Below are 8,225 nucleotides of genomic sequence, written 5' to 3' on the forward strand. Positions count from 1 at the left end.
AAAGCCTAGTCTCACCTCTCGCGAGAACCTGAACCTCTCAGAGCCACATGGCGTCCCCTGGCGGTCCAACTGCGACTACGCCTTTCCGCGTGCGGACGGGAGCGCGCACGCGCACTGCTTGGGTTTACTGTGGGATCACGCGCAGGAAGCAAGACGTGCGCGTTGCAATGTGGTCCTGGAGCGCAGAGGTAGGGGCCTAACTCTCGTTGCTTCAGCGTGCGCCTGAAGACTGCTCCTGTGCTTCACTTCGCCGGGTTTAGCCCTCCGTAGAGGTGCGGCCCGCGCCGCGTACCTTAGCGCCAGGAGCGGCCAGACTGTTCTTTTTTCTCTCGTTTGTAGGTTCCGAGCTCGAAATCCAAGTTAGACTCTGTCCTTTTTAGCCTAAGCCCCTGTGCTTCTCATTTACTCTCACAGACACTCATGTTTGGTGCGGCCATGGGTCCTAACTGTAGAAATACATGGATCAGATAATATTTCACAAACAAATCTGGAGGTCTAATAATCGGTTTTCGTTTCTAATTTGCTAAGGGAATTACTATTTCTACAAAAGAAAGGTCGTTTCTACCAAAGGTTATGGTCAAAAGAATAAGAAGGGCACAATCTCAGAATAAGAAGGGGCCCTTAGTTTGAAGACCTATCACATTAAACAAGTAATTGTGTTAAGTACTGTACTTTTGCTGCATGTTGGTTAAAGCCACAATTCAGAACCATTGATTTAGCCCTAATTTTGGAGGCAAACAAGTTATAAAAAATGATGGCCATTTACTACTTAACTTTAGGCAAGTCACTTTATCAAACTCTTGCCCCATTTTTCAAATGGGGGTGTGTGAAGACTAAGGTAGGTTGAATTGCTTTATAAAAAGTAGTTGTGATTATTGTCCTGTACAAGGCTAGTTTAGAGACCTAGAGGAAAGTCCTGTTATATACACACACCTTTTTTTGCTAGGAAAAATCAAATTTAAAGCAACTTGGAAGAACCCACCACCTGTACACATCACACTTTGCAGATTGCTCTAAGGAGAGGAAGTGGTGCACTTTTCAGTTTGATTTAGTGTAACTCTTTCCCCCCACCACATTAATAGATGAGATGGCCTGTGAATACTCCAGACCTGCTACCACATCTTAGAAATGGCTCTTAGCTAACTTTTCCCCTAAAAAAGCAAGAATTTCAAATCAAAATGCAAAATGTAGAGCCATCTTTCAAATGAGAAATGCTTTTTAAAAATTTTTTTTAGTTGTCAATGGAGGTTCATTTGTTTATTTATATGTGGTGCTGAGAATCAAACCCAGTGCCTCACACATGCTAGGCAAGCACTCTACCACTGAGCCACAACCCTAGCCCAAGAAATATGTTTTAAAAAAATAATTACAAATAATATATGAATATAGGTTGTAGCTTACAAAGTGAGAAGTGAATGTTTTTTTCATCCTCACTCTTTCCAAAACCCTTTAAGTACTTTTGGAGAACTTGCTGTATGCTAGATACAGTTCTAGGAACTGGGGAAGTAGCAACCAAGAGGAAAATTAAAAAAAAGCTCTGTGCCCTAAAGGAGCTTACTTAGTAATGGGCACTCAGAGACTTGGCAAATAAATTATACAGTATAATGTAATGTCTGGTAGTATTGAGTGTTATAAAAATAAAGGATATATGAGGAGATATAGTAAAAAATACAATAGATGAAATTATAAGAATATTTAAGAAATGCATAGGAAGGCAGGGGAAAAGAAACAAATCTATACACAAATGTTTAGAGCAGCTTTATGAATAAAAGTGAGAAGCTAGAAACTATAAATGAATTCAAAATGTATCAAAGACCTAAATGTAAGAGCAAAAACTTTTAGTAGAAAACTTAAATGTAAACCAGGCATGGTGGTGCAACCCTGTAATCCCAGTGGCATGAGCACCTGAGGCAGGTGGATCACAAGTTCAAAGCCAGCCTCGACAATTTAGCGAGACCCTAAGCAACTTAGTAAGACCCTGTCTCAAAATAAAAAATAAAAAGGGTTACGGATGTAGCTCAGTGCCCTTGGATTCAGTATCTGGTAGCAAAAAGTAAGAAAAACAAACAAACAAAACTTTAGATACAAATCTTCATGATCTTGGGTTAGACAATGATTTCTTGGATGTGACATCTAAAGCACTAGCAACAATAACAACAAAAAAGATTGGATATTATCATAATGAAAATCTTATCTATTTCATAGATACCATTAAGAAATGGAAAACACAATGTATAGAACATTTTTACAAATCCTATATCTGACGAGGAACTAGTATTTAGAATAGATAAATAAATTCTAACCATTCAAAAAGACAACCTAGGGGTTGGGGCTGTAGCTCAGTGGCAGAACACTTACCTAGCATGTGTGAGGCACTGGGTTCAATCCTTAGCACTACATAAAAATAAACAAATAAAGGCATTATGTCCATCTACAAATATAAAAAAAAAATTTTAAAAGACAACCTAGTGAAAATCAGTGAAAAATCAGGCACAGACATTTCTCCACACAAAATATATGAATGACCAGTAAGCACATGAAAGATTCTTGACATCATTAGTCATCAGAGAAGTGCAAATCAAAACCACAGTACACTACTTCACATCCACTAGGATGGCTAGAGCAAGTCACATAATAAAAGTGCTGGTAAGACTCTAGAGAAATTGGAACATTCATGTAGTTTGCTGTTCAAAATGTACATAGGTACAGCAGCCACTTTGGAGTACAGTTTGAGAGTAAAATGTAGAGTTTCCAAGCAACCTAGAAGTTCTATTTCTTGATACACACCTAAAAGCAATAAAACATGTCTTTGTAAAAATTTATTAATGACTCTTCATGGAAGCAGTGTTCAGAATAGTCAGAAAGTGAAAACACCTCAGCATTCATCCACTGATGAAGGGAAACCCAAAAAGCCATACAATGAAATATTATTCAGCATAAACAAGGTGAAGTACAAATACATGTAAAGACACGGGTGATCTTTGGAAGCATTATGCTGCATGAAAGAAGCAAGTTCTAGAAGACCACATATTACACAAAATGTCCAGAACAGGCAGATCTATAGACAGAAAAGAGTAGTGGTTGCCTAGGACTGGCATAGTAGTGAGAGTTTGTTGAGGGGGAATTGGAGTGACTGCTATGGTTATAGGCTTTCTTTTTGGAGTGAAGGAAAAAAATTTTTCAAGTGATTGTGTTGATGTTTGCACAATTTTGTGCACATACTAAAAGCCTTTGTATTGTATGCTTAAATGGGTGAATTGTGTGGTCTATTAATTGCATCACAATAAAACCACTATATAAGGAAAATGGAAGTAATCTAGATGCCCTTCAGTGAGAGACTGGTTAACAAATATCCATACCATGGAATACTACTTAGTAATAAAAATAAACAAGCTATTAATATAATAATCTAATTGAATCTCTGGATGATTGTGCTTTAGGCTAATCTCAAATAGTTACTTGCAGATTGATAATCTCATTTATATAACTTTCTTGAAAGACAAGATAATAGAAACAGAGACCGGATTGGTGGTTACCAGAACTTAAAGAAGGGGTGAGGTGTGCCCTTCAACAGATGAATGGATAAAGAAAATGGATATATACACAATGGAGTATTACTGAACCATAAAGAAGAACGAAATTATGGTGTTTACTGGTAGATGAATGGAACTGGAGAATATCAAGCTAAATGAAATAAGCCAGTCCTAACAAACCAAAGGCCAAATGTTTTCTCTGATATGCAAATGCTAATTCACAATAAGTGGGGTGGGGTTAGAAAAGAATAGAAGTACTTTGAATTAGACAAAGGGAAATGAAGGGAAGGAAAGGGAAACAGGAATAAGAACGATAGTAGAATAAATTGGACATTACTATCCTATGTGCATATATGATTACACAACCAGTGTAATTCTACATCATGTACAACCAGAAGACTGAGACATTATACTCCATATATGTATGTGTCAAAATACATTCTATCTTGCATAACTAATTAGAACAAATAAAAAATTAAAAAAGAAGGGGTGAGGCAAGAGGGAAGAAAGTGTGACTAGATATGAGCAACATCATGTTGGAAATATCTTTATCTTGCCAGCATAAATGTCAGTATCCTTTTTATGATATTGTACTACAGTCTTTTATTTTCATTTTTGTGGTGCTGGGGATTGCACCTGGGTTTACTCTACCATTGAACTACATCTCCAACCCTTTTTATTTTTTATTTTGAGATAGGGTCTCACTAAATTGCCCAGGCTGGACTCAAACTGTGATCCTCCTGCCTCAGCTTTCCAAGTCACTGGTATTACAAGTGTGGCACTGTGATGAACTTGTACTATGGTTTTGCAAGGTTTTCCCATCAGAAGAAACTAGGTACACGGTACATAGGATCTCCCTGTGGTTATTGATGTATGTAAACATACAAGCATCTCAAAACTTTTATTTTAAGAAATTCTTTTAGATACATGTTTGAAATGTTTATGAGTGTGATGATAATGATGTTTGGGGTATGACTTAAAAATAATTCAGTAGGTGGAGGTAGGGCATGATTTTGTATGTAAGTGGGCAAAATTGATTATGAATTGATGCTTATTGACTCTAATGGGTATGTGGAGATTCATGACACAATTCTCTTTATATATAATGGAATTTTTTTATCACTACATGTTTATGTATAACAATATTAGTAATAGTAGTAGTAGTAGTAGTAGTAATAGTGTTGGCAAGTATAAACACTATCAGCATCTCTTCACTTGATAGAGAATGTGTAAATTGGCAGACCCACTCTATTTTTTATTTTAATTTTTGGACTTTTGACTTTTATTTATTCATTGGTTCTTTTTAGTTATACATGACAGCAGAATTTTAATAGAAGTATAGAAGAATAGAAGCATGGAATATTTCTTATTCTAGTTAGATGCCATTCTTATGGATGTACATGATGGTGGGATTCTCTATGGTATATTCATATAAGTATATAGGAACATTATTTCAGATTCGGTCCACTTTCCTTTTCCTATGGTTCTTCCCTTCCTCTCATTCCCCTTTGTCTAATCTACTGAATATCTGTTCTTCCCCTCTTCTGGCTTTTTGTGGGTTGGCTTCCACATATGAATGAAAACATTCAACCTTTGTTTTTTAGGACTGGCTTATTTCACTTAGCATGATAGTTTCTAGATCCATCATTTACTTGCAAATGTCATAAAGTCATTCTTCTTTATGGCTGAGTGATACTCCATTGTGTATATGTACCACCATTTCTTTATCTGTTCATCTGTTGAAGGGCATGTTGGTTGGTTTCCACAGTTTAGCGATTATGAATTAAGCCACTGTAAACATTGATGTGGTGAGTCACTGTAGGATGTTGATTTTAAGTCCTTTGGATATAAACTGAGGAGTGGTATAGTTGGGTCAAATGGTGATTCCATTCCTAGTTTCCTGAGGAATTCATAGTGCTTTCCAGAGTGGTTGCACCAATTAGAAGTCCCACCAGCAATGTATGAGTGTACGTTTCTTCCCCACATCCTTGCTAACGTTGTTACTTATTTTCTCAATTTCCATTCTGACAGGAGTGAGATGAAATCTCAATGTAGTTTTAATTTGCATTTCTTTAATTACTAGAGGTGTTGGACATTTTAAAAATATATTTGTTGACTATTTGTATTTTTTCTTCTGAAAAGTGTTGTTCAATTCCTTTGCCCATTTATTGATTGGGTTATTTTTTGTGTGCTTTTTTTGAGTTCTTTATATATACTTTATCTGAGGTGCAGGTGGCAAAGATTTTCTCCCATTCTGTAGGCTCTCTCTTTACATTCTTGATTTTTTCCTTTGCTGTGAAGAAATATTTTAGTTTGATGCCATCTCATTTATTGATTCTTGATTTTACTTCTTGCACTTTAGGAGTCTTGTTAAGGAAGTCTGTCCCTGAGCCAATATGTTGGAATGTTGGGCCTACGTTTTCTTCTAGTATGTACAGGATTTCTGGTGGCAGACCCACTTTAGAAAACAATTTAGTAATATTCCTTAAAATGCGTTTTAAAATCCTATGGCCCAGTAATTTTGCTTCTAGACATATACACTAAAGAAATTTTCACACGTATCCATAAGAAAAAAATTCAGAGAATTGCCTGTACAAAAAAAATATAAACAACCTAAAAGTTTATTGATAGAAAAATGGATGTCAATTGTATTATGGCCGTGTCATGGAAGATTATATAGCACTAAAAATAAATGAATAACAAAATGAATAAATCCTAAAATTATGATCACTGAGAAAAATAAATTACAAATGGAAACTTCATTGATTTATTATTAATGTGTAGCAAATTACCCCACAGATTGCATGGCTTTGAACAAAACACACATTTATTATCTTAGAGTTTCCATGGGTCAGGATTCTGGGCCTATCTCTGCTAGACCCTCTGTGTTAATGTCTTGGCAGGGCTGCATTTTCATCTGTAGGCCTGACTGGGGAAACGCCTGATTCTAAGGTCATTCAGAATTGGCAGAATTATTTCCTTGTGGTTGTAAGACTGAGAACCCCAGATTTTTGTAGGCTGTGTCCTGAGGCTGCCTTCATGTCTTGGATGCTAGCTGCAGCTCCTTGTCACATGAGATTTCTCAATGTCAGCATATTTCAGTAAGCCAGCTTGATCTCCAGCATGTTGCTATTGAGAAGTGGTGAAACCTTTAAAGGTAGAGCCTAATGGGAGTTCTCGAAGTCACTGAGGGCATGCCCTAGAAGGGAATTGGGACCCTAGCCTCTCTCTCTCTTTCACTTCCCAGTCATGAGGTGAGCAGTTTTGCTCTGCTGCACTCCCACCATGATGTGCCACCAGAGGTTCAAAGCAAGGGGTCAACTGATCAAGGACTGAACCCTTTGAAACCATAAGCCAAAAATAAACCTTTTCTTTATAAACTGATTATTTTAGGTATTTGTTATAGTAATAGAAAGCTGACTAACACACAGGTTGTTCGGAGATGAAAGTTCCAGAACTGTAAAAGAGAAAAGAAAAAACCTGTGGAATTATATGATCTTCAGTCCAACACAACAATCAAAAGTCATGTGGGGGAGGTCACTTTTCAGCAACTGCCTTTCTTGCTGATGAGCTCTGTTCCCCAGAACTTTGCACTGGTGCCTGAAGAGTATTCAAAAATTGTCCCTCCATGGATATTCTCTGAGCTGCTCAATATTTCTCAATTTTTGCTCATAAAAAATTTGCAGTTGGAGCAATCTGTTTCTTTTTGGTTTACAATTTGTTTTATATCTTGTACAGTAGAGAATATAATAAGGACCCTGGAGATAGACCATGTTAGATGAGTAGTACCCTCAGACTCTAGGGTAGAATGCATTTGTGATTCCTTTATTTATCAATGTCTATATGTTTCTCACTGAAAGTAGACATTTCCTTGCTTACAGCAGAATTACTATATCAGAACTCAAGGAGTAGGGCTCCCAGATGATTCCCATATTAGATAGTGCCAGATAAGTTAGGTGGTGCAAGAACTTGTATTGGAGAACTGATGCTCTGAAGCAGTTTGTCTCTCACAGAGGGGAATGCAAAACAGCTCTGACGGCCTACAGAATATCATCAGACTCCCTCTTACAATTTTCCTGCTTTCTAGGCCTCTGTCACCTCCAACCAGTTCCACAAACAACTTTTCTCAGAACTAAACCTAGGTAGAGAGTCAGGTTTTCTATGAAGTTGACAAAGCTTAAGCTTCAAGGCCTTTCACTTGTACAAGTCTTTCCAGAGCCTCCTATTTTCTCATTATAAATATTCAATTTTATTCCCATTTTTTTTCTAGTTTTCTATTTTCTTAAAGAAGGTTCTCCAAATTATAAGTTTCATACCGCACAAACTCTTTATCTTTCCAATTCTCAATAGCTCAACAAGATCAGACTAAGGAATAAAACTGGTAGATTATGAAATCTTCTATTTAACTCTGTAATAAAAAATCCTGGAATTATGAAAAGAGGTTCTCCTATGACACAGTGTTTGGGGGCACAGGGAAGGTAATAAGCACAGTGGTTAAGAATGTAGAATCTGGTGTTAACATAGCCACATTCAAATCTTAACTCTGCTTTGCTAATTGAGTCACCTTGGACAAATTACTTACCCTCTCAGCATCTTCATCTTGTCATCTGTTAAATGGGGACAGTAAGAGAAACTTATTTATAGGGTTGAGATGAGCATTAAAAGAGATGATCCTCATGTAGCAGTTAACAA

The sequence above is a fragment of the Sciurus carolinensis genome, chromosome 4, assembly GCF_902686445.1.
Source record: "Sciurus carolinensis chromosome 4, mSciCar1.2, whole genome shotgun sequence".
Taxonomy (NCBI): Eukaryota; Metazoa; Chordata; class Mammalia; order Rodentia; family Sciuridae; genus Sciurus; species Sciurus carolinensis.